The sequence below is a fragment of the Ranitomeya variabilis genome, chromosome 1 (genome assembly GCF_051348905.1).
Source record: "Ranitomeya variabilis isolate aRanVar5 chromosome 1, aRanVar5.hap1, whole genome shotgun sequence".
Classification (NCBI taxonomy): Eukaryota; Metazoa; Chordata; class Amphibia; order Anura; family Dendrobatidae; genus Ranitomeya; species Ranitomeya variabilis.
Genome location: NC_135232.1, coordinates 1,079,186,845 through 1,079,207,634, shown reverse-complemented (window position 1 = coordinate 1,079,207,634; position 20,790 = coordinate 1,079,186,845).

Genomic DNA, 20,790 nt, shown 5'->3' with positions numbered 1-20,790 from the left:
AGTTCAATTCCACCAGTAGCCACCGGGGGAGCCCAGAATCCAAATTCACAACAGTACCCCCCCCTCAAGGAGGGGGCACCGAACCCTCACCAGAACCACCAGGGCGATCAGGATGGGCCCTATGAAAGGCACGAACCAGATCAGAGGCATGAACATCAGATGCATTCACCCAAGAATTATCCTCCTGGCCGTATCCCTTCCACTTGACCAGATACTGGAGTCTCCGTCTGGAAACACGAGAGTCTAAGATTTTCTCCACAACGTACTCCAACTCACCCTCAACCAACACCGGAGCAGGAGGCTCAACGGAAGGCACAACCGGTACCTCATACCTGCGCAATAATGACCGATGAAAAACGTTATGAATAGAAAAGGATGCAGGGAGGTCCAAACGGAAGGAAACAGGGTTAAGAATCTCCAATATCTTATACGGGCCGATGAACCGAGGCTTAAACTTAGGAGAAGAGACCCTCATAGGGACAAAACGAGAAGACAACCACACCAAATCCCCAACACAAAGCCGAGGACCAACACGACGGTGGCGGTTGGCAAAAAGCTGAGTCTTCTCCTGGGACAACCTCAAATTGTCCACCACCTGCCCCCAGATCTGATGCAATCTCTCCACCACAGCATCCACTCCAGGACAATCCGAAGATTCCACCTGACCAGAGGAAAATCGAGGATGAAACCCCGAATTACAGAAAAACGGGGACACCAAAGTGGCAGAGCTGGCCCGATTATTGAGAGCGAACTCTGCCAATGGCAAAAAAGCAACCCAATCATCCTGGTCAGCAGACACAAAACACCTCAGATATGTCTCCAGGGTCTGATTAGTCCGCTCGGTCTGGCCATTCGTCTGAGGATGGAAAGCGGACGAAAAAGATAAATCTATGCCCATCCTAGCACAGAATGCCCGCCAAAATCTAGACACGAATTGGGTCCCTCTGTCAGAAATGATATTCTCAGGAATACCATGCAAACGAACAACATTTTGAAAAAACAGAGGAACCAACTCGGAAGAAGAAGGCAACTTGGGCAGAGGAACCAAATGGACCATCTTAGAGAAACGGTCACACACCACCCAGATGACAGACATCTTCTGAGAAACAGGCAGATCTGAAATAAAATCCATCGAGATGTGCGTCCAAGGCCTCTTAGGAATAGGCAAGGGCAACAATAATCCACTAGCCCGAGAGCAACAAGGCTTGGCCCGAGCACAAACGTCACAAGACTGCACAAAGCCTCGCACATCTCGTGACAGGGAAGGCCACCAGAAGGACCTTGCCACCAAATCCCTGGTACCAAAAATGCCAGGATGACCTGCCAACGCAGAAGAATGAACCTCAGAGATGACTCTACTGGTCCAATCATCAGGAACAAACAGTTTATCAGGTGGGCAACGATCCGGTCTATCTGCCTGAAACTCCTGCAAGGCCCGCCGCAGATCTGGAGAAACGGCTGACAATACCACTCCATCCTTAAGGATACCTGTGGGCTCAGAGTTACCAGGCGAGTCAGGCTCAAAACTCCTAGAAAGGGCATCCGCCTTAACATTCTTAGAACCCGGTAGGTATGACACCACAAAATTAAACCGAGAGAAAAATAATGACCAGCGCGCCTGTCTAGGATTCAGGCGCCTGGCGGTCTCAAGATAAATCAAGTTTTTGTGGTCAGTCAATACCACCACCTGATGTCTGGCCCCCTCAAGCCAATGGCGCCACTCCTCAAAAGCCCACTTCATGGCCAAAAGCTCCCGATTCCCAACATCATAATTCCGCTCAGCGGGCGAAAATTTACGGGAAAAGAAGGCACAAGGCCTCATCACGGAGCAGTCAGAACTTTTCTGCAACAACACTGCCCCAGCTCCGATCTCAGAAGCGTCGACCTCAACCTGAAAAGGTAGAGCAACATCAGGCTGACGCAACACAGGGGCAGAGGAAAAACGGCGCTTAAGCTCCCGAAAGGCCTCCACAGCGTCAGGGGACCAATCAGCAACATCAGCACCCTTCTTAGTCAAATCGGTCAATGGCTTAGCAATATCCGAAAAACCAGCAATAAATCGACGATAAAAGTTAGCAAAGCCCAAAAATTTCTGAAGACTCTTAAGAGAAGAGGGCTGCGTCCAATCACAAATAGCTTGAACCTTGACAGGATCCATTTCAATGGAAGAGGGAGAAAAAATATATCCCAAAAAGGAAATCCTCTGTACCCCAAAAACACACTTAGAACCCTTCACACACAAAGAATTAGACCGCAAAACCTGGAAAACCCTCCTGACTTGCTGGACATGAGAGTCCCAGTCATCCGAAAAAATCAGAATATCATCCAGATACACAATCATAAATTTGTCCAAATAATCGCGAAAAATATCATGCATAAAGGACTGGAAAACTGACGGAGCATTTGAAAGACCAAAAGGCATCACTAAATACTCAAAGTGGCCCTCGGGCGTATTAAATGCGGTTTTCCACTCATCCCCCTGCCTGATTCGCACCAAATTATACGCCCCACGAAGGTCAATCTTAGAGAACCACTTGGCCCCCTTTATGCGAGCAAACAAATCAGTCAGCAACGGCAAAGGGTATTGATATTTTACAGTGATTTTATTCAAAAGCCGATAATCAATACATGGTCTCAAAGAGCCGTCTTTTTTTGACACAAAGAAAAAACCGGCTCCTAAGGGAGATGACGATGGACGAATATGTCCCTTTTCCAAGGACTCCTTTATATATTCTCGCATAGCAGCATGTTCAGGCACAGACAGATTAAATAAACGACCCTTTGGGTATTTACTACCCGGGATTAAATCTATGGCACAATCGCACTCTCGGTGCGGAGGTAATGAACCAAGCTTGGATTCTTCAAAGACGTCACGATAGTCAGACAGGAACTCAGGAATTTCAGAGGGAATAGATGATGAAATGGAAACCACAGGTACATCCCCATGAGCCCCCTTACATCCCCAGCTCAACACAGACATAGCTCTCCAGTCGAGGACTGGGTTGTGAGATTGCAGCCAAGGCAATCCTAGTACCAAATCATCATGTAGATTATACAGCACCAGAAAGCGAATAATCTCCTGGTGATCCGGATTAATACGCATAGTTACTTGTGTCCAGTATTGTGGTTTATTATTAGCCAATGGGGTGGAGTCAATCCCCTTCAGAGGAATAAGAGTCTCCAAAGGCTCTAAATCATACCCACAGCGTTTGGCAAAGGACCAATCCATAAGACTCAAAGCGGCGCCAGAGTCGACATAGGCGTCCGTGGTAATAGATGACAAAGAGCAAATCAGGGTCACAGATAGAATAAACTTAGATGGTAAGGTGCAAATGGAAACAGATTTATCAAGCTTTTTAGTGCGCTTAGAGCATGCTGATATAACATGAGTAGAATCACCACAATAGAAACACAACCCATTTTTCCGTCTAAAATTCTGCCGCTCGCTTCGGGACAGAATTCTATCACACTGCATACTCTCTGGCGACATCTCAGTGGACACCGCCAGATGGTGCACTGGTTTGCGCTCCCGCAAACGCCTATCGATCTGAATAGCCATTGTCATGGACTCATTCAGACCCGCAGGCACAGGGAACCCCACCATAACATCCTTAATGGCATCAGAGAGACCCTCTCTGAAAGTCGCCGCCAGGGCGCACTCATTCCACTGAGTAAAATTCCGGCAAAGGAATTCTCGGCTCAGATACAGGTGCATGACAAACAAAATCTTGCAAATTTTGTACCTTCGTGGCGAGATTATTCAAACCTGCAGTTACACTCTGAAGATCCATTACAAACAGGTGGACACAGAGCCATTCAAAGATTAGAAGGAGAGAAAAAAAAAAAAAAAATTTCAGCAGACTACTTATTTCTCTCCTTTCTCAGCCAAGGATTTTAACCCTTTAGTGGGCCGGTCAAACTGTCATGATCTCAATGGCAAGAGAACATAGCATAAGCATATATAGGAACTAGCTCTTGGAAGATGGGAACTGAGCTGACCATGAACTAAACCTAACGCACAACTAGCAGTGGCCGGGTAGCATGCCTACGTTGATTCTAGATGCCCAGCACCAGCCGGAGGACTAAATAATGCTAGCAGAGGAAAATATCAGTCCTAGCTCACCTCTAGAGAAATACCCCGAAAGGAGACAGAGGCCCCCCACATGTATTGGCGGTGAATTAAGATGAAATAACAAACGTAGTATGAAAATAGGTTTAGCAAATTTGAGGTCCACTTACTACATAGCAGAAGACAGAAAGGACACTTTCATGGTCAGCTGAAAACCCTATCAAAACACCATCCAGAAATTACTTTAAAACTCTGGCATTAACTCATAACACCAGAGTGGCAATTCCTGTTCACAAGAGCTTTCCAGACACAGTAACGAAACTACAGCTGTGAACTGGAACAAAAATGCAAAAACAAACATGGACAAGAGTCCAACTTATCTAGTAGTTGTCTAGGAGCAGGAACAAGCACAGAGAGGCTTCTGATAACATTGTTGACCGGCAAGCAACTAACAGAGCAGCAAGGTTATATAGCGACTCCCACATCTTGATGGGAACAGGTGAACAGAGAAGATGAAAACACCAGTTCAATTCCACCAGTAGCCACCGGGGGAGCCCAGAATCCAAATTCACAACAGACAATGACCCAAAACATAAAGCCAAAGCAACTCAGGAGTTTATTAAAGCAAAGAAGTGGAATATTCTTGAATGGCCAAGTCAGTCACCTGATCTGAACCCAATTGAGCATGCATTTCACTTGTTATAGACTAAACTTCAGACAGAAAGGCCCACAAACAAACAGCAACTGAAAACCACCGCAGTGAAGGCCTGGCAGAGCATCAAAAAGGAGGAAACACAGCGTCTGGTGATGTCCATGAGTTCAAGACTTCAGGCAGTCATTGCCAACAAAGGATTTTCAACCAAGTACTAGAAATGAACATTTTATTTACAATTATTTAATCTGTCCAATTACTTTTGGTCCCTTTAAAAACAGGGTGGCACATGTTAAGGAGCTGAGACTCCTAAACCCTTCATCCAATTTTAATGTGGATACCCTCAAATGAAAGCTGAAAGTCTGAACTTCAACTGCATCTGAATCGTTTTGTTTAAAATTTATTGTGGTAATGTCTAGAACCAAAATTAGAATAATGTTGTATCTGTCCAAATATATATGGACCTAACTGTATGTCGGTGTCAAGTTGGGGTTGTCAGGGAATTCATGGTGACGCTCCTGTGGTGTCAATTGCTTCGTCCACTCCTTCTGAAGTCCCTACGTTTTTGTCAGACTACCAGGATGTATTTGAGGAGCCCAAACTCAATTCTCTACCTCCTCATAGGGACTGTGATTGTGCTATAAATTTGATTCCTGGTAGTAAGTTTCCTAAGGGACGACTTTTCAATTTATCTGTGCTGGAGCATGCTGCCATGCGGAGTTATATAAAGGAGTCTTTAGAGAAGGGACATATTCGCCCGTCCTCATCCCCTCTTGGTGCAGGATTCTTTTTTGTGGCTAAAAAGGATGGTTCCCTGAGACCCTGTATTGATTATCGCCTTTTGAATAAAATCACGGTCAAATTTCAGTATCCTTTGCCATTGTTAACTGATTTGTTTGCTCGCATTAGGGGGTCTAGTTGGTTCACCAAGATAGATCTTCGTGGTGCGTATAACCATGTGCGTATAAAACAGGGTGATGAATGGAAAACTGCATTTAATACGCCTGAAGGCCATTTTGAGTACTTGGTGATGCCTTTTGGACTTTCTAATGCTCCTTCAGTCTTTCAGTCCTTTATGCATGACATCTTCCGTGAATATCTGGATAAGTTTATGATTGTGTATCTGGATGATATTCTGGTTTTTTCGGATGATTGGGAGTCTCATGTTAAGCAGGTCAGGATTGTCTTTCAGACAAAAGTACCGTGTGCACTACTGAAAGGGGTGGTGCTTAGGTTAGGATCCCAAACCTTCTTAAACCATAATCAAAAGAACCTAGCACTCAACTTGATGCCTTTAGAGTGAGTTTTATTGTAGTGGTACACAATAAACGTTTCGGTCCAACACTTGGACCTTCGTCAGTAACTACATGTGAAACATAACAAAAATGTGACAATGAAAATCATAACAAAATTAGAAAATATTTTACAAAAAAAGGTATATACATAAATGCTGAGGATAATATTTTGGCATCATTATCAACAATGGTCAAATGTATACTGGAGACATATGCTGGAGGGACGTCCTGAGTATCCCGGTTAGAGTGCTCCAATTATTTTAAGATAATTTTTGAGAAGTGTTGGTTCCCCAAACAAATTAGAACAGAGAGGTGTGATACATACCGTACTGCTGTAATAGAGAGGGGAGACGAAAAGGGATGGAAGACACACAGTAGCGGCGTCTGTAGGCGTGCAAACAAAAATCCCAAGCGGAAATAGTGAGAATTGCATAACGGTAAGTGGGTATAGAGAATGGAGGGATATAAGGTGGACCATACCTTAAAGCTGTAGCACATAGGGACGGTACTATGGGTGTACAAAAAAGAGAGACACACAGTGGAGGGTTATGAATGCCTCCTCATAGTGAGCCGGGAAGATGAGCTACACGCTGCTGTGAGGAATTACCTTATGGAGACCGTGGCTGGATTTGGCGGGAGCAGACGCGGATTCCACCGCTGGTCTGCCGGTGTGTGGTAGTATCGCCATTACATAGAGTTTAGGGCGGGACTAGCAGTGCTGGAAAGCCAATCGGCGACGGCGCCGCAGACCGGAAGTGACGTCGCGCTAGAATAGCCGCTCAGTACAGCTGAATACAGAGCTGTATGGCGTGGTGAGCGGATGTGACGTCCGGTTGTCCGGGTTACCCGGTAAACACAGTCAGTGATAGCTGGTAGTGGCGGTGCTGCAGCGCTATGGAGTAGTGCTTAGACTCCTGCGGTAAGAGGGCGCTGTAGTGGAACCAAAAGGAACATGCAAGTGCAGAATACTTAGGAGTATTACAAGATGAATGAACCTAGGATAGAGGTGCCCAAATAGATATTGTAGTAGATAGATGGATTCCTTGTTGGTGTGAGTGGAAGGATGGTCTGCTTGTCATATTGGACCATCCTTCCACTCACATCTGTCTACCATCTCACGTGTTACAAGGATATTACCTAGGATCACCACCAACAAGGAAGCCGATTGGCTTTCCAGCACTGCTAGTCCCGCCCTAAACTCTATGTAATGGCGATACTACCACACACCGGCAGACCAGCGGTGGAATCCGCGTCTGCTCCCGCCAAATCCAGCCACGGTCTCCATAAGGTAATTCCTCACAGCAGCGTGTAGCTCATCTTCCCGGCTCACTATGAGGAGGCATTCATAACCCTCCACTGTGTGTCTCTCTTTTTTGTACACCCATAGTACCGTCCCTATGTGCTACAGCTTTAAGGTATGGTCCACCTTATATCCCTCCATTCTCTATACCCACTTACCGTTATGCAATTCTCACTATTTCCGCTTGGGATTTTTGTTTGCACGCCTACAGACGCCGCTACTGTGTGTCTTCCATCCCTTTTCGTCTCCCCTCTCTATTACAGCAGTACGGTATGTATCACACCTCTCTGTTCTAATTTGTTTGGGGAACCAACACTTCTCAAAAATTATCTTAAAATAATTGGAGCACTCTAACCGGGATACTCAGGACGTCCCTCCAGCATATGTCTCCAGTATACATTTGACCATTGTTGATAATGATGCCAAAATATTATCCTCAGCATTTATGTATATACCTTTTTTTGTAAAATATTTTCTAATTTTGTTATGATTTTCATTGTCACATTTTTGTTATGTTTCACATGTAGTTACTGACGAAGGTCCAAGTGTTGGACCGAAACGTTTATTGTGTACCACTACAATAAAACTCACTCTAAAGGCATCAAGTTGAGTGCTAGGTTCTTTTGATTAGGATTGTCTTTCAGGTCCTACATGACAATGCTTTATTTGTGAAGGGCTCAAAATGTCTTTTTGGAGTCCAGAAGATTACTTTTTTGGGTTTCATTTTTTCTCCTTCTACTATTGAGATGGACCCAGTCAAGGTTCAGGCTATTCATGACTGGACGCAGCCTACATCTGTTAAGAGTCTTCAGAAGTTCTTGGGTTTTGCTAATTTTTACCGTCGCTTCATAGCTAATTTTTCTGGCGTTGTTAAGCCTTTGACGGATTTGACCAAGAAGGGTTCTGATGTGACTAATTGGTCTTCTGCGGCTGTGGAGGCCTTTCGGGAGCTGAAGCATCGGTTTTCTTCGGCTCCGGTCTTATGTCAGCCAGATGTCTCACTTCCCTTCCAGGTGGAGGTTGATGCTTCCGAGATTGGAGCGGGGGGCTGTTTTGTCGCAGAGAAGCCCCGATGGCTCTGTGATGAAGCCATGTGCTTTCTTTTCAAGAAAGTTTTCGCCTGCCGAGCGGAATTATGATGTCGGTAATCGGGAGCTGTTGGCTATGAAGTGGGCATTTGAGGAGTGGCGACATTGGCTCGAGGGAGCTAAACATCGTGTGGTGGTCTTGACTGACCACAAGAATTTGATTTATCTCGAGTCGGCCAAGCGGCTGAATCCCAGACAGGCTCGTTGGTCGTTGTTTTTCTCTCGTTTTGATTTCATGGTCTCGTACCTGCCGGGTTCGAAGAATGTGAAAGCTGATGCTCTTTCTAGGAGTTTTGTGCCTGACTCTCCTGGAGATTCAGAGCCGGCTGGTATCCTTAGAGAAGGGGTGATTTTGTCTGCCATCTCCCCAGATTTGCGACGTGTGCTGCAAGAGTTTCAGGCGGATAGACCTGACCGCTGTCTACCGGAGAGACTGTTTGTCCCGGATAGATGGACCAACAGAGTCATCTCCGAGGTTCATTCTTCGGTGTTGGCGGGCCATCCTGGAATATTTGGTACCAGAGACTTGGTGGCCAGGTCTTTTTGGTGGCCTTCCTTGTCACGGGATGTGCGTTCCTTTGTGCAGTCTTGTGGAATTTGTGCTCGGGCGAAGCCTTGCTGTTCTCGTGCCAGTGGATTGCTGTTACCTTTGCCTGTCCCGAAGAGGCCTTGGACGCACATTTCCATGGATTTTATTTCAGATCTCCCTGTCTCTCAGAGAATGTCTGTCATCTGGGTGGTGTGTGATCATTTTTCTAAGATGGTCCATTTGGTGCCCTTGCCTAAGTTGCCTTCCTCCTCCGAGTTGGTTCCACTGTTTTTTCAAAATGTGGTTCGTTTGCACGGGATTCCTGAGAACATTGTTTCTGACAGAGGATCCCAGTTTGTGTCTAGATTTTGGCGGACCTTTTGTGCTAAGTTGGGCATTGAATTGTCTTTTTCGTCGGCCTTCCATCCTCAGACGAATGGCCAAACCGAGCGAACTAATCAGACCTTGGAGACTTATTTAAGATGTTTTGTTTCTGCTGACCAGGACGACTGGGTTACTTTTTTACCGTTGGCCGAGTTTGCCCTTAATAATCGGGCTAGTTCTGCTACTTAGGTTTCTCCTTTTTTTTGTAATTCGGGGTTTCATCCTCGTTTTTCCTCGGGTCAGGTGGAGCCTTCTGACTGTCCTGGAGTGGATGTTGTGGTGGATAGGTTGCATCAGGTTTGGAATCATGTGGTGGACACTTTGAAGTTGTCACAAGAGAAGGCTCAGCTCTTTGCCAACCGCCGTCGCTGTGTGGGTCCCCGACTTCGCGTTGGGGACTTGGTGTGGTTGTCTTCTCGCTTCGTTCCTATGAAGGTCTCCTCTCCTAAGTTCAAGCCTCAGTTTATCGGTCCTTATAAGATTCTGGAAGTCCTTGGCCCTGTGTCATTCCGTCTGGACCTCCCGGCATCATTTGCTATTCATAATGTGTTCCATCGCTCGTTGTTGCGGAGGTATGTGGTACCTGTGGTTCCTCCGGTTGAGCCTCCTGCCCCGGTGCTGGTTGAGGGAGAATTGGAATACGTGGTGGAGAAGATCTTGGATTCTCGTGTTTCTAGACGGAGGCTCCAGTATTTGGTCAAGCGGAAGGGCTATGGTCAGGAGGATAATTCTTGGGTTGTCGCCTCTGATGTTCATGCGGCCGATTTGGTTCGTGCCTTCCATGTGGCTCATCCTGATCGCCCTGGGGGTTTTCATGAGGGTTCGGTGACCCCTCCTTAAGGGGGGGTACTGTTGTGAACTCTGTTTTCGGGCTCCCTCTTGTGGTCACTGGTGGTATGGTGTGACTTTTGCTTTGGGCTCCCCCTGGTGGCTTTGTTTGTTATCCTGCTGGTCTCTGGCTATCAGCTGGTTCGTTATCCTCTGGGAGGTTCCTATATAGCTCTGTTTTACTTCCACTTGTGGCCGGCTGTCGATGTAATCAGTGCTACTCAGATTCCTTCTGACTACCTTGCTCCCAGTCCATCCAGGATAAGCTAAGTTTTGTTTGCTCATTTTTTGATCAGCAGTGTTTATCATGTTTTCTGTTCCAGCTTGCTAAAATGTAATTCCCTCGCTTGCTGGTTGCTCTAGTGGGCTGAGTTTCTCCCCACACACCGTTAGTTGGTGTGTGGGTTCTTGAAATCTCAGGATGGATATTTTGTAAGGGTTTTTTATTGATCGCATAGACCCCTGCTCTATTTTCTGCTTTCTAGTACTAGTGGGCCTCTTTTGCTGAATCTGATTTCATCCCTATGTATGTGCCTTCTTCTTACTTCACCGTTAATATTTGTTGGGGGCTTCTATATCTTTGGGGATTATTTCTCTGGAGGCAAGCGAGGTCTTTCTTTCTCTTTAGGGGTAGCTAGTTCCTCAGGCTGGCTCGAGACGTCTAAGAATTTTTTAGGCACGTTCACCGGCTACCTCTAGTTGTTTTGGATAGGTTCAGATTTGCGATCAGTCCAGTTACCATCTCCCTAGAGCTCGTCCTTAGTTTAATCACTTGCTGATCTATTTGTGATCCTCCGCCACTTGGGATCATAACAGTGGTCACGATGGTCTGCATAGGAGCCCTCTGTTCAGGAGGTTTGTCTAATTCACAACTTCGGCATTGTTGACAGGCTTCCTCAACCGCAGTTTTCAAACAGGGAAGATAGACCAACTTCTGCAGCCACTGAAACATCTTTTCAGGGCCAAAGTGGGCCCCTCTCTCATGAGCTTCTGTGGCCACCTTGCTGTTCAACTTTTCTGGGAGTACCACTTGCCAAGTAACTTCCATCTCCCGTAATAACTACATCTTCCTATACAACAAGCCACCTTCCAATTGGAACCTCTCCCACTGCTGGAGGATCTGCAATGTTCCTGGGGACAGGACATCTCTTTCACTTTGGCTGGGGAGCTGCTTCAAAGCCACCCACCATCTCAACTGAGCGAGTTCTGTTGTGAATTTACCTTTTGGCTCCCTCTGGTGGCTACTAGTGTTTTTACTCTGGGTATGTCTTTCATCCCTTGTATGCTCACCTGGGTCGTTAGGTCAGGGGTGTTGCTATATTAGCTCCCTGGACCTTCAGTTCAATGCCTGGCAACGTTGATATCAGAGCTAATCTGTAGTGCTCTTGTCTACTGATCCTGGTTCCTGCTTGATTAAGCTAAGTCTGCTTTCTTGCTTTTTGCTATTGTTTTTGTTTTGCATTTTTGTCCAGCTTGTACATAATCTGTATCCTATCCTTGCTGGAAGCTCTAGGGAGGCTGGAGTTCTCCCCCCGGGCCGTTAGACGGTTCGGGGGTTCTTGAATCTCCAGTGTGGATTTTTGTTAGGGTTTTAGTTGACCATATAAGTTATCTTACTACATTCTGCTATTAGTGAGTGGGCCTCTCTTTGCTAAACCTAGTTCATCTCTGTGTTTGTCATTTCCTCTTACCTCACCGTTATTATTTGTGGGGGGCTTGTATCCATCTTTTGGGGTCTATTCTCTGGAGGCAAGAGAGGTCTTTGTTTTCCTCTTCTAGGGGTAGTTAGTCCTCCGGCTGGCGCGAGACATCTAGCGACCAACGTAGGCATGTTCCCCGGCTACTTCTAGTGTTGGCGTTAGGAGTAGATATATGGTCAACCCAGTTACCACTGCCCTATGAGCTGGATTTTTGTACTTCGCAGACTTGCTGATATCTCTGAGACCCTCGCCATTGGGGTCATAACAGTTTGCCAGGCCAGTATTAAATGTTAAATGCATTGCAGAAGCGGGATTATAAGAAAGAAAGTTCTGAGTTTTTTTTTCTCTCTCTCATTTTTTTTTTCTTTTCCCCTTTACCTCTGAGTGGCTTGTGATTGCTGCAGACATGAATGTCCAGACCTTGATTACAAGTGTGGACCAGCTTGCTGCTCGTGTGCAGGGCATACAAGATTATGTTACCAGAAATCCTATGTCAGAACCTAAGATACCGATTCCTGAACTGTTTTCCGGAGACCGATTTAAGTTTAGAAATTTCAGGAATAATTGTAAATTGTTTTTGTCCCTGAGACCCTGTTCCTCTGGAGACTCCGCTCAGCAAGTGAAAATTGTTATTTCTTTTTTACGGGGTGACCCTCAGGATTGGGCTTTCTCGCTGGCGCCAGGAGATCCGGCATTGGCTGATATTGATGCGTTTTTTCTGGCACTCGGTTTGCTCTATGAGGAACCCAATCTTGAGATTCAGGCAGAAAAAGCCTTGCTGGCTATGTCTCAGGGCCAGGACGAGGCTGAAGTGTATTGCCAAAAATTTCTGAAATGGTCCGTGCTGACCCAGTGGAACGAGTGTGCATTGGCTGCAAATTTTAGAAATGGTCTTTCTGAAGCCATTAAGAATGTGATGGTGGGTTTTCCCATTCCCACAGGTCTGAATGATTCTATGGCCCTGGCTATTCAAATCGACCGGCGGTTGCGGGAGCGCAAAACCGCAAATTCCCTCATGGTGTTGTCTGAACGGGCACCTGAATTAATGCAATGTGATAGAATCCTGACTAGAAATGAGCGGAAAATTCATAGACGCCAGAATGGCTTGTGTTACTACTGTGGTGATTCTACACATGTTATCTCAGCATGCTCTAAACGTCTTACTAAGGTTGTTAGTCCGGTCGTCATTGGTAATCTGCAACCTAAATTTATTCTATCTGTAACTTTGATTTGCTCACTGTCATCGTATCCTGTCATGGCGTTTGTGGACTCAGGTGCTGCCCTGAGCCTTATGGATCTGTCATTTGCCAAGCGCTGCGGATTTGTTCTTGAGCCATTGGAAAATCCTATCCCTCTTAGGGGTATTGATTCTACGCCATTGGCAAAAAATAAACCGCAGTTTTGGACACAGGTTACCATGTGCATGACTCCCGAACATCGGGAGGTAATACGTTTTCTTGTTCTGCATAAAATGCATGATTTGGTTGTTTTGGGTTTGCCTTGGTTACAGACCCATAATCCAGTCTTGGACTGGAAGGCTATGTCAGTGTCAAGTTGGGGCTGCCATGGAATTCATGGAGATTCCCTGCCCTTGTCTATTGCTTCTTCTACGCCTTCGGAAGTTCCGGCGTATTTGTCTGATTATCAGGATGTCTTCAGCGAGTCTAAGTCCAGTGCACTGCCTCCTCATAGGGAATGTGACTGTGCAATAGATTTGATCCCTGGCAGTAAGTTTCCTAAGGGGAGACTGTTTAATCTGTCGGTACCTGAACATACCGCGATGCGTTCATATATCAAGGATTCTCTTGAGAAGGGGCATATCCATCCGTCTTCTTCCCCTCTTGGTGCGGGATTCTTTTTTGTGGCCAAAAAGGACGGATCTTTGAGGCCTTGTATTGACTATCGGCTTTTAAATAAGATCACTGTCAAATTTCAGTATCCTTTGCCGTTGTTGTCAGATTTGTTTGCCCGGATTAAAGGTGCCAAGTGGTTCACCAAGATAGACCTTCGTGGTGCGTACAACCTTGTGCGCATTAGGCAGGGCGATGAATGGAAAACCGCATTCAATACGCCCGAAGGTCATTTTGAGTACTTGGTGATGCCATTTGGGCTCTCTAATGCACCTTCAGTTTTTCAGTCCTTCATGCATGACATTTTCCGGAAGTATCTGGATACATTTTTGATTGTTTATCTGGATGATATTCTGTTTTTTTCTGATGATTGGAACTCGCATGTGGAGCAGGTCAGGATGGTTTTTGAGATTTTGCGTGAAAATTCTTTGTTTGTAAAAGGCTCAAAGTGTCTCTTTGGTGTACAGAAGGTTCCCTTTTTGGGGTTCATTTTTTCCCCTTCTGCTGTGGAGATGGATCCAGTCAAGGTCCGAGATATTCATGATTGGACTCAACCCTCGTCAGTTAAGAGTCTTCAGAAGTTCTTGGGTTTTGCTAACTTCTACCGTCGTTTTATCGCAAATTTCTCTAGCGTTGTTAAACCGCTGACGGATATGACCAAGAAAGGCTCTGATGTAGCTAACTGGGCTCCTGCTGCCGTGGAGGCTTTCCAGGAATTGAAACGCCGGTTTACTTCGGCGCCTGTTTTGTGCCAGCCTGACGTCTCACTTCCCTTTCAGGTTGAGGTGGATGCTTCGGAGATTGGGGCAGGGGCCGTTTTGTCGCAGAGAGGCCCTGGTTGCTCTACTATGAGACCTTGTGCCTTTTTCTCTAGGAAGTTTTCGCCGGCAGAGCGAAATTATGATGTGGGCAATCGGGAGTTATTGGCCATGAAGTGGGCATTTGAGGAGTGGCGTCATTGGCTCAAGGGTGCTAAGCATCGGGTGGTGGTCTTGACTGATCACAAAAATTTGATGTATCTCGAGTCTGCTAAACGCCTGAATCCTAGACAGGCCCGCTGGTCATTGTTTTTCTCCCGTTTTGACTTTGTGGTCTCGTATTTACCAGGTTCTAAGAATGTGAAGGCCGATGCTCTGTCTAGGAGCTTTGTGCCTGATGCTCCTGGAGTCGCTGAACCTGAGGGTATTCTTAAGGAAGGAGTTATCTTGTCAGCGATTTCTCCAGATCTGCGACGTGTGTTGCAGAGATTTCAGGCTAGTAGGCCTGACTCTTGTCCACCTGACAGATTGTTTGTGCCTGCTAAATGGACCAGCAGAGTCATTTCCGAGGTTCATTCCTCAGTGTTGGCAGGGCACCCGGGAATTTTTGGCACCAGAGATCTGGTGGCCATCTCCTTTTGGTGGCCTTCCTTGTCAAGGGATGTGCGGTCATTTGTGCAGTCCTGCGGTACTTGTGCTCGAGCTAAGCCTTGCTGTTCTCGTGCCAGCGGGTTGCTCTTGCCCTTGCCTGTCCCGAAGAGACCTTGGACACACATCTCTATGGATTTCATTTCGGATCTCCCGGTGTCTAAAGGCATGTCTGTCATCTGGGTGATATGTGATCGTTTCTCCAAGATGGTTCATCTGGTTCCTTTGCCTAAGCTGCCTTCCTCTGCTGATCTGGTTCCTGTGTTCTTCCAGAACGTGGTTCGTTTGCACGGCATTCCTGAGAATATTGTGTCGGACAGAGGATCCCAGTTTGTTTCCAGGTTCTGGCGATCCTTTTGTGGTAGGATGGGCATTGATTTGTCGTTTTCGTCCGCTTTTCATCCACAGACTAACGGACAAACGGAATGAACTAATCAGACTCTGGAGGCGTATTTGAGGTGTTTTGTCTCTTCTGATCAGGATGATTGGGTGACCTTCTTGCCGTTGGCTGAATTTGCCCTTAATAATCGGGCTAGTTCTGCCACCTTGGTTTCGCCATTTTTCTGCAACTCCGGTTTCCATCCTCGTTTTTCCTCGGGACATGTGGAGCCTTCTGACTGTCCTGGAGTGGATTCTGTGGTGGATAGGTTGCAGCGGATCTGGAATCATGTGGTGGACAACTTGAAGTTGTCACAGGAGAAGGCTCAGCGTTTTGCCAATCGCCGCCGTGGTGTGGGTCCCCGACTTCGTGTTGGGGATTTGGTATGGCTGTCTTCTCGATTTGTTCCTATGAAGGTCTCCTCTCCCAAATTTAAGCCTCGATTCATTGGTCCTTACAAGATATTGGAGATCCTTAATCCTGTATCCTTTCGCCTGGATCTTCCGGTGTCGTTTGCCATTCACAACGTATTTCATAGGTCCTTGTTGCGGCGGTACGTTGTGCCTGTGGTTCCTTCTGCTGAGCCTCCTGCTCCGGTGTTGGTTGAGGGCGAGTTGGAGTACGTGGTGGAGAAGATCTTAGATTCTCGTCTCTCCAGGCGGAGGCTTCAGTACCTGGTCAAGTGGAAGGGCTATGGTCAGGAGGATAATTCCTGGGTGGTCGCCTCTGATGTGCATGCGGCTGATTTAGTTTGCGCCTTTCACGCCGCTCATCCTGATCGCCCTGGTGGTCTTGGTGAGGGTTCGGTGACCCCTCACTAAGGGGGGGGGTACTGTTGTGAATTTACCTTTTGGCTCCCTCTGGTGGCTACTAGTGTTTTTACTCTGGGTATGTCTTTCATCCCTTGTATGCTCACCTGGGTCGTTAGGTCAGGGGTGTTGCTATATTAGCTCCCTGGACCTTCAGTTCAATGCCTGGCAACGTTGATATCAGAGCTAATCTGTAGTGCTCTTGTCTACTGATCCTGGTTCCTGCTTGATTAAGCTAAGTCTGCTTTCTTGCTTTTTGCTATTGTTTTTGTTTTGCATTTTTGTCCAGCTTGTACATAATCTGTATCCTATCCTTGCTGGAAGCTCTAGGGAGGCTGGAGTTCTCCCCCCGGGCCGTTAGACGGTTCGGGGGTTCTTGAATCTCCAGTGTGGATTTTTGTTAGGGTTTTAGTTGACCATATAAGTTATCTTACTACATTCTGCTATTAGTGAGTGGGCCTCTCTTTGCTAAACCTAGTTCATCTCTGTGTTTGTCATTTCCTCTTACCTCACCGTTATTATTTGTGGGGGGCTTGTATCCATCTTTTGGGGTCTATTCTCTGGAGGCAAGAGAGGTCTTTGTTTTCCTCTTCTAGGGGTAGTTAGTCCTCCGGCTGGCGCGAGACATCTAGCGACCAACGTAGGCATGTTCCCCGGCTACTTCTAGTGTTGGCGTTAGGAGTAGATATATGGTCAACCCAGTTACCACTGCCCTATGAGCTGGATTTTTGTACTTCGCAGACTTGCTGATATCTCTGAGACCCTCGCCATTGGGGTCATAACAGAGTTCCCTATCTTCCTGCTTGAGCTGCACCCAATCATCACTAGGATGTCCAAGCATGGGTTCCCCCCGACGCCTCTTTGATCTGTTCCTGCGTCGCCGCCTGGTGGAATTCCGGAACCTAGGGATCTCTTCTGCCTCCAGCTCTACATCTTGGTTAGGTCCAGGCCGCTCGTGAGTCACCCTGGACAGAGCATCGGCATGTGTATTCTCAGCTCCTCTTCGATATGCGATCTTGTATCAGTATTTCGCCATACGGGCCACCCATCTTTGCTCCAAGGCCCCAGGTTCGCATTTTCCAGTTGGGCCAGAGGATTGTTATCGGTGCGTACCAAGACTTTGGACCCTGACAGATACTTGGCAAATTTCTCGGTCATTTCTCGGTCATTGCTCTGAGGCAGAGCAAGGGTTGACAAGGTGCAACAATTTAATAAAACAAGGTATTCACTCCTCGCAGGGAGGTTAATGGTTACATGAGGGATAATAGGGGTAGCAACTGTAAAATAATAGCAGTCCAATGAAAGAACTTATCGCGTCCTGTATGGTCCTCTGCAGCAGATGATCCCGCAGGAGAATTGTAGAACCAGCAACGGCCGGGGGATGTCCTCAGATGGGGTCCTTTAAGCGATGGTCCATTTTCTGGTGGCAGTGGTCGGTCTCCATTACCTTCTGCTGAGCCCCTAGTCCATAAGCAAGTGCGGCCGAAACAAACAAGGCCGCGGCACTCTCAGAGTCAAAGGTTAATGGGTGGGAAGCAAGTGGCAAGATAGGCCGCAAAAGACTGTCCGGTACTCGGCCTTCTCTCCTCTGCACATGTGCGGTACTCACAGTCACTGAGTGCACGGCACTTCTACCTCTGGCAGCTACTGAGCGCATGGCACTTCTCTGCAGATGCCCCGCTGGAGGTGGCGGGGACCAAACAACGCAGCCCGTCGTGGCGCCATTGCTCAGAGGACAGAGCACGCTGCTCACCCGGCTGAGCATGGTTGCTCATTCGCGCCAAACTGCCTGCGGCTTCGCGCGCTTTGCTTTTTAAGCTGCCCTTCCTACCCGGGTCATGAGGTCGGTCCGGCTCCTCATTTCTTACCCCAAGTAACAAGGTAGGCAGCCTCAACAGTTCCAGACCAGGCTCGGTACAGGTACCCGCGGCCCGATCTTCCTCCTTACATTTCCATGGAGTGAGAGTTCAAACTCCGTGTAGTCAGATCCTGCGGTCACGTGCCACTATATTCTTTTATCTACTTTCACATTTGCTGTAATGTATCACAACGGTGGACGAAGAAAACGTAATGACACGTGACTACAGATTTATAGGCTGTATATGGGGTATATACATACAATAATGGGATATCTTTTTTTTAGCAAGACTAATTCCAAAACTTAAAATGGGGAACCAGGGAAGAAGGTAGGTCCCGTTAGCGTAGTGATGGAAGATAGATATGTATATATCCAAGTAGTGGGGAAAATATGCTACCTGCATAGGGAGGTACCAGACTACATATATATGCTAATAGGACAGATGAGCGAAAGTGCTTAGATAAGGTGTTATCGAGGCCTAACCGAGTGTCTTCGGAGTGGTGGATAATATGTTCAAGTCCACGCAGCTTCATGTCTCTTGACTGTTCAATAGCCGCAACACCTGAATGGATTGCCTGTTATTTAGGCAATCCCTGCATGTGTTGTGGCTGTCGAACAGTTACAAGACAAGCATCCGCGGGAATTCGATCATAGTATTCGAGCACACTGAAGACACTCGGTTAGCACCCTAACACACTCTGATAACACCTTATCCAAGCACGTTCGCTCATCACTAATAAGTAACTCTAAGCTTCCATTACCTATTGTTACAGCACTCAGTACTTATTCATGTACCAATGGGCAGGGAACTGTCTTCCTAGAACACAGGGTTAATGATTTTAGTATCGGCTGTGATTGTTCTCTGACTATTCACTCGTTTAATTCCGGATCCTTTCTATGGAAACGTTCTAGTAGGTACAGTACGATATACAGCCAGGTTTATGGATGCCATCTGTTAGTTCCCAAGCAGCGCTGCGGTGAGGAAATTTTCCAGCAGATGTACCATTTAGGAACTGTTGATGTCCTCTACAATTTAAAGATAATCTAATATTGCAATTTTCCACATTTAGAGGAAGGTGAAAACCTTTAAATATGTTCTGTCTCTATGGAGCATTTTTACATTTAGAATGACGGTGCAGAATCTGTTTGCGGACGGACAGCATATTTCAAATAAATGGCTTCTTGTTTTTCTACTTGTATTGTTACGGCAAACGCTGAAGCTTTACATCCCATATCTTATGGCTTTATGGAGATAATTACTGCAGTATGTGAATAAGACTATTAGCATTCACACTATTGTCTAGTAAAAAATAAAGAAACAGGCCAAATCACATAAAAATATAATCTGTCATGGCTATGGCCATTCTCAATATGTATGGACTGTTTTTAGGTTCTATATTTTTTATATCATGTATCAAGCGTTTAATAAATGTCAAATAAGTTCAATTAAAGAGTATGTAAGTTCATCAGCTCAGATCTAACTCCTCGCTCAGCTCTCCCCCGACTCTTTTCTTAGTGTTAGGGCTCATCCCGATGGGCGTATTATATGTACATCAACTGTCCATGTTAAGATCGGACAGCACATGGATCATAAATATATCATTCCATTTCTTTATGGCTACATTAGAATTATTAAAATAGAAACTGTGTTTGGTCTTGTAATATTGTTTTAAAACCTGTGATGTATTAAAACGAGTGCCATACCGACAAATGGAAGATACACAGATGGCATACAAATGGAATACATTTCACAATATGGATAAAAAAAGACAATTTTTCTGAACTCAGCCAAAGAGACCAAAGATAGAAGGGGGAGGCCGTTGTACAAAGAACTCCATGGCCTGGAGATGGCACAGAAAACAGATTGTTAAAAAGAATGTTAGCACATATGAGTGAAGGCTGGAGCCTATGCTTTTAAATGGGCAGTGAAGAGAGCGGCACCCTTGATACACCCAGAGATCACATCCAGCATGTATTACTGGCAGTGTGAGATGGTAATGAATAGACTTGCAGTATCGGGCTCCAGCCACAAGAGGTCACTGTAGCCTCTTGGATAGACTTTGTTTCAGACCTCCTGGTGTTTTTCAGTATGAGATGAGAGCTGACTGGAGGAGGACGATCAACTGCCATCCTGGGATCTCAGAGTTCTTTATGTTTCAGAAACTAACTAGAGTATAGGAGAAATGTGTACTTATTCTTATGACGCCTGTTAGAGAGAAATAATTACTTTGGGGGGACACCTATGGTTGGATGCAGAGTTGGAATCCCACCAAGGCATCTGCTGTGACGTGGAGGGCCTCCTTCTAGCCTATCGGGCTAAAACTATGCTCTAGTTGACAAGTCCAGGATGCACTCCTTAGCCTACCAGCTAACGGATGAACGGATGATTAGCTGTCGTCTTCCACGACCAGGTTACGGTTGGTAAGTCCTGAGCTAGTCCCACCACAGTGATCATGGTGAGAGCATGCATGCTGACTTAGGAAGAGAGTTTGGCGCCAAACGTACATTCTCAGGCAGAGACATTGTCTACTAGCAGAACTGTAAGATCTCGAGCTGATTGCTCACAGTGTTAGAGAGACTTATATTTACACAATTGGAACAAAACCGACTGCAAGGAGAATAACCTGTGGGTGGAGACAAGAG